The sequence below is a fragment of the Grus americana genome, chromosome Z (genome assembly GCF_028858705.1).
Source record: "Grus americana isolate bGruAme1 chromosome Z, bGruAme1.mat, whole genome shotgun sequence".
Classification (NCBI taxonomy): Eukaryota; Metazoa; Chordata; class Aves; order Gruiformes; family Gruidae; genus Grus; species Grus americana.
The window spans coordinates 12,008,512-12,018,671 of NC_072891.1; positions in this window are offsets into that span (position 1 = coordinate 12,008,512).

Sequence of the window (10,160 nt, forward strand, 5' to 3'; positions counted from 1 at the left end):
GCTCCCAACCACCCTGCTGTGATCCCCGTCATCCCACCACGCTCCCCATCACCCTGCCTTGCTTCCTGCTGTGCTGCCACACTCTCCACTGGAGGCTGCAGCCTCCTCCCTCCAGTCCAGGGACACCATGGTATCCATCCCCTGAACCCTGGGGGTGCTGGGGCAGTTGGTCAGGCTGTTCCCCTGCACAGAGGGGGCAGGTCCCTGGCAGGAGACGAAGTGCGGTGCAGGGTGCCCTGGGACGGGGTGCAGTAGGGCGCTGGATGCAGAGGAGGCTGGGGTTGCAGCAAGGCCTGAAGCGGGGTGCTCTGGGGGTTGCAGATCGGGGGTGCGTGGGGTGGCATTGGAGATGCAGTGGGAGACAGCAGTGTGCAGCACTGGGAACTGGGGGGTTAGACTGAGCGCCATGGGGTGCGTGGGGTGGCAGCGAGGGTGCAGGGGCGTGCAGTGAGGTCACCGTGCCAGCACACTGGTGTGTAGTAGGCTGGCGGTGGGGCTGCAGGGGGGCGCAGGGGGGCGGCAGAGGGTGCGCTGGAATCGCAGCCCGCGGGGTGCAGCGCGGTGCGCTGGCCGTGCCGACCGGGCAGGACTAGAGTGACAGCTCAGCAGCCAATAGAAGATCAGGGAGGAGAGGCAGGGGCGGGGTCAAACCGAGAGGCACACTACCCAATCGCCAGAGGCTGCGGCGGAGCGAAGGCGGTGCGGCCAATCAGGCAGCGGGGAGGGGCGGGGCGAGGGCAAGGGGGCTTCCCCGTGACGTCACGGGAGCGGGATTCCCCTTGCGGGGCGGGGCGGGGCAGCCTCCGGGGATCCTGCAGGGCCCGGCCCGCTCCAGCCCGCGCCAGGGCACGGCCATCCCACCCCTCCCGGACTGCCCCCCGGAACCGCGGGTCTCACCCTCAGTGCAAAGGCCCGCCGAGGTCTCCTTCACCCCTCCCTCCCGGCGCAGGGGTGGGTGCAGTGGGCTGCTGGGCAGGCATGGGGGTGTCCTGCCAGGGGCATCGCATCACAGAATCACAGAACGGTTTGGCTTGGAAGGCACCTCAAAGCCCATCTAGTTCCAACCCCCCCGCCATGGGCAGGGACACCCTCCACTAGACCAGGTTGCCCAAAGCCCCATCCAACCTGGCCTTGAACACTTCCAGGGATGGGGCAGCCACAGCTTCTCTGGGCAACCTGTTCCAGTGCCTCACCACTCTCACAGTAAAGAATTTTTTCCTAATGTCTAATCTAAATCGACCCTCCTTCAGCTTAAACCCATTGCCCCTTGTCCTATCACTACACTCCCTGATAAACAGTCCCTCTCCAGCTTTCCTGTAGGCCCCTTTCAGGTACTGGAAAGCCACAATTAGATCTCCCCGGAGCCGCCTTTTCTCCAGCCTGAACAACCCCAACTCTCTCAGCCTGTCCTCACAGGAGAGGTGCTCCAGCCCTCTGATCAGCTTCGTGGCCTCCTCTGGACTCGCTCCAACAGCTCCATGTCTCTGCTGTACTGGGGCCCCCAGAGCTGGACGCTGTACTCCAGGTGGGGTCTCACAAGAGTGGAGTAGAGGGGCAGGATCACCTCCTTCAACCTGCTGGTCACGGCACGTGCACACAAACTGCACCCCCTGCTCCACCCCAAAAACACTCCATGTGGCATGGTTTGGGGTCACACCTGTCCCCACCCCCCCAGCTTGGGCACAGGGCGGGGGGCAGAGGGGCAGGGCTGGACCTCAGTCCCTTTCTCATGTGTTCCCAGCCCTGGGATGCAAGCACCAGGAGGTTTCAGCACGGGGAACCCGAGCTGGCACAGAGGGGACACTGGTGGGGAAGCGTGTGGGATAGCCAAAGACATTGCCCGTTCCTGGGGATGTCTGTCTGAAACAACCTCTGTGGCCCATGATATCCCTCCTGCTCCAGACAGAGACAATGTGCGCACACTGGCAGGGCTGGTTTGATGGCCAGGAGAGCACAGGGTGAGCCTGGGGAGGGGGGAGCAAGCTCCTTTGGGGGCACACAAGGCCTTCACCGGGCTGGAAAAAGAGGTGAAAGCACCGGTAGATCTCAGCAGGGCTTCAATGCTGCCGTCTGGTGGCCCAGGGAACATGAGCATCCTGATCTGGGCACCCAGGATGTACAGCTCCATCCCAGGCAACAGCCTGCAATAGAGCAGCTGTGGCACACCGAGTAGCTACCCTGCACCCCAAAAGCCATGCAACCCCCAGGGCAGCTGGAGCAGATCCCTGGGGTAGTAAAAGAATTTTTCCCCAGTTTTATCCCACTCTGGAACAAGTTAAAGGTGCACCACTCTCCTGATCCTCTAGTTCCTGCACAGCCTGTCCAAATCCAGATCCTATATGTAATGTCTGGAGGAACTGAAATAATAAAATCTTTTTACCTGCTGGTGGAGTCTGGTCCCATCCCACAAAGCGGAGGCACCAGTAGTGTGACCCAAATGACTGCCCCAAGGGCAGGTTTGGGCTGTGGTTACCTGCTCCTGCTGCCCAGCCCTGTGGCTTCCCCTCTGCACCGACCTCTCCTCTTCCCTTTCCTGCTCCAAAGGGTGCCCCAAACCCTGGGGTGACCAGCTGAGGGGCACACAGACCCCCTAGCCACGACTCACCCCACAGCCCAAGTCTGTTTGCCCCCCCCCCCCCCCGCCCCGGTAAAGCCCCAAGCCGTGGCAAAAGCGCTGGGTGTTGGCATTAGGAACAGTCCCTGGCTCTCAAGCCTTGCAAAATCCTTCTCACACACTCCAAATGCTGAAAGAGAGGTTTACCGGTTTACATGGGGTAAACTGGGGTGCAGTGTGACTCCTGCATGCACCCCGTGCACACTCTGCTCCTACCTCCTCATGTCTCTCCCTGTGCAAGTGGTCGACATTTGCACCTCAGTGCTTTCTCCCAGGCTGCTGAATGACTGACCCACTGCCAGAGATGGGTCTGCAGCCTCTGCCAACGGGGCGTCCAGAGGGATGGCCACCTCCAGGCATGCAGTCACCCTGGTTGGCCCTTGGGCACGTCTCTATTACACTTTCTTCTAAAACCATGATGTTTTTCAATGGAAATGGAGGCACTTTCACCAGCAACTCTTAACTCTTCATAGGTGGACCAGAAGGCAGTGCCAGAGTATTTGGGTTCATGTTCCTGCCCTGAAGGTCAGGTCTCACACACTGCAAAGCAGTGCCCAACATCTTCCTCCCTCAAACAACCCCCCAGCTGGGATACAGGGCAGGACGGATTAGGCAGAAATACAACTCCATAATCCAGAACTGAGCGAAGCAGGAGAGGGTGTCTAAGGACAAGGAGAGGAAGCTGCTTTGAAGTGCATCAGGATGTTTATCTTGATGTCAAAAGCCCTCGTTCATTTTTTTAATGAAGCAGCTCCCCCCTTTGAAGTGTATCCTCCTTGCTCTGTGCCTGGCTGTGGCTCAGGGAGCTCCCGCACAGACTTCACCCTTGTCAGATGTTAATTTTTCTCATGTAATTTGCCTGAAAAAAACTCCACATTGCAGCAGAGAGGATGAGACAGAAGTGAAAACTCAGGGATGAGAGCAGCTGAGCTGCCTTCAGACCCACTGGGCAGAGCATGAGGTCTGGTGGATTTTTGAAGGCAGCTCTGAACCAGAGCACACCTGGGCTCTGAGACAAAATTTCAGTTGAAGGCAGCATGCAGGCGGATGCTCCATGTCTGGGAGTACTTGGAACTTCCCCTCTACGAGGACTGCACCCCCATCATTGGGGTGTATCAATGCTCATGGCGTCCCTTGAGAGTAGCTGGGTGTTGCTCCAGGTCCGCCTCCCCCACAAACAGGGAGGAAGCCTCCAGTTCAGATTACCCATCTTCACTGCAGGAGATGCCTTCATTAGTTAATTAGAACAACAATCCTCATGGGCTCATCTGGGATTTGTAGCTGCACTGGCAGGAGATTTGCTGACTGCAGGCAAGCCCTAGGGCAAAGCTCCATGGGAGGATGCAGTGCCCGGAGCATGCAGGGATTTACCTCCCCTCATGCTGAACCAGGAGCCGCCAGATTGCACTTGTTCCAAGTCCATTTAATTTTAGCCAAAATACTCCTCCTTGAAATGCGGAGCCCTGGGTTTTAGCCCTGGAGATGGGGAAGCATCTTTATATAAAGTAAGAATAAACTGTAATATTCCCCTCAGTGTAGGCACCACTCACACCCCAACAGGAAGATTCAATGTGATTTCTTTAATACAGCTTCCATTGAGAGCACTGTTCATACCTAACAACATATTGCTTAGCACTTGGTTCTCTCAAGGGAAATTTTAACGGTGGTATTTGAGTGGGGAGAAATGGTTTTTATGAGAAAACTTTAATCTGCAAGCCATAAAGGGAACAGTGGCTTTGCATCCTATGGAAAATGTTCTCAGCCTCCACTAACATGGTTTTATCTTCCTCTGCAGGCTTGCTTCTTAAGATAAATTTATCCAGGATCGCATTTGGTGTAACAGTTTGATTTCTGTTGGTGCGAGGCTGATTTCTCACGAGAGTAACTGCCTTAATTTCCCACCACTTGACAGCAAATGCAGCTGCACTTTGTACTTGTAGACTTTGTTCTTGCAATCACAGCCCACGGGAGATCCTTCCCCTGTTCGCTGGCCGCGATGCGCCAAGGCTGCTGCTTCGGCAGCACCCCTCCATGTTGATATATGGGCCCTGGATGTCTGCTCCAGGGCTAGAAATGCTTGACTTTCTTATCCTAACATAAAAGGCAAAGGCTTGCAGGATGCACAGGTCCTACCCCAAGATTCATCCAAAGGAGTGGTCTGGTCCAGATCACAGCACTCTGGTGTACCCCTGGACACCCTCAAAGTCTCATTGCTACAGCAACACCTCAAAGTTGACATTGCAAAATTATTTGCATTTCTATGCTGTTGCCAAGATCTTCCTCAAAGTCTTTTTGGGGGGTTGTTTTGACCTTGCTTTTCATGCAACTTCATCCCCTTTCCTGTGCTCTTCATTTTGACAGCTTCTCCTCCTTGAGGAATGCCCTTTCCCACACGTTCGCCCGCTCCGCTCTGCTCCTCAGCCACACTGGCCCTGCAAATCTCATTAAAGGATGCGTTCATTTACTGGAAGTCTCCAGCATGGTTCTCTGAGCAATTCTCGTGCTGTCTGCAGGCGCTCTGCCCTCCCGGCTGCTCTATTAATTTCTTTTAGCAAGCTCCCTGATTTCTATGCAGTTCCCTTGATGAAGTTAAGCACGACTCAAGTGGCTTTTCCGCTCGGCAGAGCAGCTCTTCAACAGTCCTATTCTAAATTGCCAGGGATAAAGTCCTGAGTCTGCCCACCCCCCGCGGGTTCCCCCACCAGCCTCTCCAAGAAACTCAATTATCACTGGCTAAAAATTGCATCACCACCATCATTTGCCTGGGAAGTGTTCCCCTTCCCTGTCTGCTGCTACTGTGGCAGCTGCTGTTTGTTCCTTGACACAGCCCTGCTGTGATGCTCCGACCCCTGAGGGTACAGCTAAGCCATTTGTCCCTCATCTCCATGGCCCCCGCCCATGCAAAACCAGGCATGCCCTGACACCCTGCTGCTTTCTTACACCTCCAGGTGTTGTGGCACAGGGTGCTGCTGGGGCAATGCTGGTTCCTGATGCCCTGGGTCCATCTCTGAGCCCTTTGTCCCTGCTCTAGACTGGTTTTGTCATGCTCAGTTCTGTCCCAGTTGCACGGGACACGTACCCGTGGTACCTTGGAGAGATGTCCCATGGCAGGAGCAATGCAGGAGCACGCACTGGGGCTGGGCTTGTTCCATCTGTAGCTGTATCTCACTCTTGCATGTGCCTGACTCCCACCTGGCCCTTGCCCAGCACCCTGCAGGCTAGGGCTGAGGCTTTGAGGGGGTTCCTGACATGGGATGAGGGTTGGGGATGGCAGCAGAGAGGATGAGACACAGGGCTAGAGGATGGGGAAGAAGGAGGGGTGAGCAAGCAGGCTTCGCGTGGGTTGCTCCAGGGAAGACAGGGTCCCTTTGCAAGCTCAGAGCTGCTCCCCCCAGGCTGGTCATGGCCACTGTCTGCGAGGCTGAGGGACAGCCAAGGACAGAGCAGGGTAGGTGGCTCCAGCGCCCGTGGTCTGTGCAGCAGTGCTAACTGTGGGTGATGGATGGGTCTGCGTGGGGAGGGCAGTCAAGGCTTGCTACTCTGATGAGAAAATCATCGAGTGGCTGCAGGGTGCGCCGGGCAAATTGCAAAAGAAGAGAGCAGCCGGGCCATTCTCCCAGCCTTTTATCATCCCCAGAGCGGCATGGTGACAGCCTTGCCCGGCCAGGGAGCAAGCTCTGGCTGCATCCACAGCGGGATTTACGTTGACTGCGGTGGAAAGGCTTCGTCTTGCTGGGGTCTGGCAGCAAAGCAAGCAAGAGGGGGGCAAGGACCTCCCAGGGCAGCCATGAGGGTTCTGCTGCCTCTGGCCATGGGGTTTCAGGAGGCTTCAGGGAGCAAATGCTGAGGTGGCAACAGAGTAGGGTTGCACATCCCTCCCTACACACCTGTCCCTGCACCCTGCAGAGATAACACCATGTTTGAAGACAACCAACCCCCAGGTGACTACGCTGGTGGCACCAACAGCTACCCTGCCACCTGCACCTCGCAACTCCAGAGGCTAGCAAGGGGCATGGCACCCTCCTGCACCCAGCCAGACCCCAAAGGCTAGGACCTCTTGCCAGCCCCACCTGCTGCTGCCTTCTCAGGTGTTCGCGGGCAGGGAGAGGAGGAGGGATGATGGGTCCTGCCTGCGTGCACGCATCCCACTGCAGGGCTCAATAATTCAGTCCTGACACATTAAAGTTGCATGGCGTGCAATTGCTGTCTGCAACGACAGACTGCATGAGGGCTGCTGTCTGGTGAGTCTGGTCCAGCAGACATGGGCAGGCAGTGGTGGGAGGGCCTGGCAGCCCCACAGGGAGGGCAGGCTGCAGGCAATGGGCAGAGCATCCCTGCAGTGGGAGTTATGGGTGGGAGGAGGTTGTGGGAGGAAGCCCAGTCCTGGCCTTTGGGATAAGCACTTCCAGGGAGCATGTGTCAGAGCAGGGAATGCTGGCCCAATGGCACTGACAGCCCGGCAGGCGGGATAGGGCTGAGAAGCAGGAGGCTGAGCCGGGGTGATGCTGTCCCCAAGGCCACCCCCTTCTCCTGCATCACCTGTGTCCCCTGCAGCCTCCCTGGCAGGACAGAGGCCACAAAGGCTTGTGGTGCCCCCGGTACCTCGCCAAAGCCCTTCCTGGCTGTGTCTTTCCTCATGTCCCTGCAGCCACCTGTCCTGATGGGGCTCCAACCCCCCAATACCTACCCAGCACTGAGGAAGTGAAGCTCTTCACCGGCTGTTCGGGGAGTCGGTTGCCATGGGGATGTCAGATGTACCTGGTTGTTATAGGGACACTGTTGCCATGGTTATGCAGTTGCTGTGCCCGGCAGAGGCAGGGATGGAGCATCAGGAAGGCTGCTTACACTGGCAGAGGTGGGAGTCACAGAGACCCCAACTGTCTGGGCAAGGGGGGAAGGCTGAGTCCAGCCTTGACCTCATGTGCATTCCCCCAGGGATGAGGCTGAGACCATGAGAAGCACAATGGCAAAGCCCATCCAACCCCGTAGGGATGGACAGGCCAGTGCTCCTGACCCTGTGACAAAGGCGAGGTGGCTGAGGGGATATGGAGTTTCCCATGGGGTGTTCCAGCACGCTCCCAGTCAGGCTTGGTGGGAGAGACAGTGCTGCACACCCTATGCTGGGTGTCCCACAGGAGAGAGCAGCTTCACCATACTTGGTGCCAGGAGCACCAAGCAAAAACCTTTCATTGCACTGCAATGCCCCCCAAGCTGTGCCAGCCTCCTGGGCAGGGGGATGGGTTTCTGCTGTGCTGGAACTGGGGGGTGAAACTGGGAGGGGGATTCCCTGCTCTCAGTGGGCAGCCTACGGGCCCCAGGGGATGAGGTGGGCTGGCAGAGAGTGCCTGGATCCCCTCCAGCACTGCTTGGCTGAGCTCCCTCCCTGGCAGCACCGTCGGATGCTTGGCCTGTCCTTGAGATGAAAAATGCAGTTGCAGGTTTAATTAAAACAAGAGGGAGCACCAAGCCACCCCGGCAGCCCAGAGAAGTGGAGTCCAGCAGACCCAGTGCGTGGCTCCTCTGGGCTTGCCTGGGCAGCTCTGCCTGATAAAACCCCTGCCCACCTCTGCCAGGACCCCTTGGGGGTCCAGACCTGCACATACCACTCCGTGGTGTCTGCCGTGGGGCAGGCCAGGGGCTGCGCAGTTGCTTGCAAGGGGAACGCACATCCCACCACACGCTCACTAGGCTCTGTTATTGTAGGGTCTACACCAATTTGGCAAGCAGCAGGTTTGCACTTCAGCCCTACAGCAGTGAGCCAGCGGATGAGGGAGGGGGATAAGGGTGCTGCGCTGACATCTCCATTAAATTGGGGTGCATTTGTGCAGGATCACCTGTTGGGCTGGTATGCATACTGGGGTGGCACAAGCCCCGTGCTTGGTGTGCACCACATTCCAGCATGCTGCTGATGTGAAAGCTAAACCTGAGCTTCCTGTTCTCTGGGGGCTGCTGCTGACAGGGGGATGTGATTGGACTTGGTGAAGTGAGTAATGTTTTTAATTAAAAAATTAATCCTTAATCAGCTGCCTGGCTGGACCAGACAGGGCATTGTGCATGACAGAGAAAGGGCTGGAGGGTGAGCTCTCAGGGGAAGGAGGGCAGCAGGTGCAGGTTCCCCAGCCCCCTTGCACCGTGACCGGGGCTTCTGCCCAGCCACTCCGGGCTGCCCAGCACACCTCCATGCCAGGCTGGCTCCCCACAGCTGTGGTACCCTGCAAGGCCCAGAGATGCAGGCAGCAAAGTCCTGAACCGCCACTGCCACTGTGGCCCTCACCAGCTCAGCCCTCCTTCTGCTCTACCCACCCATCCCTGCCGTCCCCTCCAGCCACCCCCACAGCCCCCCACGCCCACCCCACTCCGGCCAGCTGGGGCCCAGTTCCCAAGCAGCAGGTTTAATTAGATTGCAATCCTATTACATAGCTGCCTGCCCGCCTGCAGTTGCTAATCCTGTTAGACATCCAGTAAATCTCCCTGTGCCGGGCTCCATCCCCAGGGTATGGGGAGGGGGGCTGCTGGCAGGTGGGCTCTGCTGAGCCAGGATGTGACCACCGGGCTGCAGAGCTTTGCATGGGGACGCACCCCTGAAGACCTCTGAGGGGCTAGGAAGAGCCTAAGGGGTTGGAGCAGTCCCCAGAGAGGTGAGAAGGGGCAGTGGTGTTTCTCCTCTCCTCTCTGGTCCATCTTGCCTCCTCTGAGCTCCAGGACCAGGGTGGAAATGTCCTGTCCTGAGCCACAAACACAGCTGGGGTGTTTGCCACCACACCATGGTCATCACTGGCTCCAGTGGGTGCTTAGCCCATGGGTCTGACCACGGGGCAGGACAAGGAACAGGGGCTGAGACAGGGTTGTCCCAACCCCATGGAGTGGTACAGTCCATGCAATGCGAAAACAGAGCAGCTGCTCATGGCTGCTGGCAACAACAGGTACACAGGGTCACTGCTCCACTGCTCCTGGATGGGTGCACCCATGTGTGGGGCACCAAGGGGGGCTGCTTTGGGCAGCAGGGTGACACCAATGGGCTATGGGCTCCGAAGGAGGTGGCCCTTGCAGGCAGCACACTCTCAGACCTGTGCATCGCCATGGCAGGCAGCACTGGAACCACTCCCCAGTGGCGGTTTCCCCCAGGGCTACGGTCTCCCTGCAGTCCTGCCAGCTTGGGGGGCACCCCGACTACCCTGGCACAGCACGGCTGCCCATGGGTCAGGCATTACAGCCATCCTGCAAGAGCACAGTGCTGTGGCAAAGTCATCCCAGCTCTGCAGCCTGCCCTGCAGCGAACTGAAAGACTGCAGCCCCTGGGCCCCCACCTCTTGCCAGCCCCCTTGCTCTATGCCAGAGCTGCATCAGCCCCAGAGCAGCCCAACGCACAGTAACAGCTCTTGCTACAGACCTCCAGGTGAGAGCCAGACCATTGCCATTGCCACCTCTGCACCTGGCCACATCCCCAGGGCACCTCCGTGGCCCGGCAAAGAGAGGACCATGGCCCCAGCTCAGCCTTGAGCCCCCCCAGCTCTGCACTGGACTGAGCTGCAGCGACTCCCAGAGA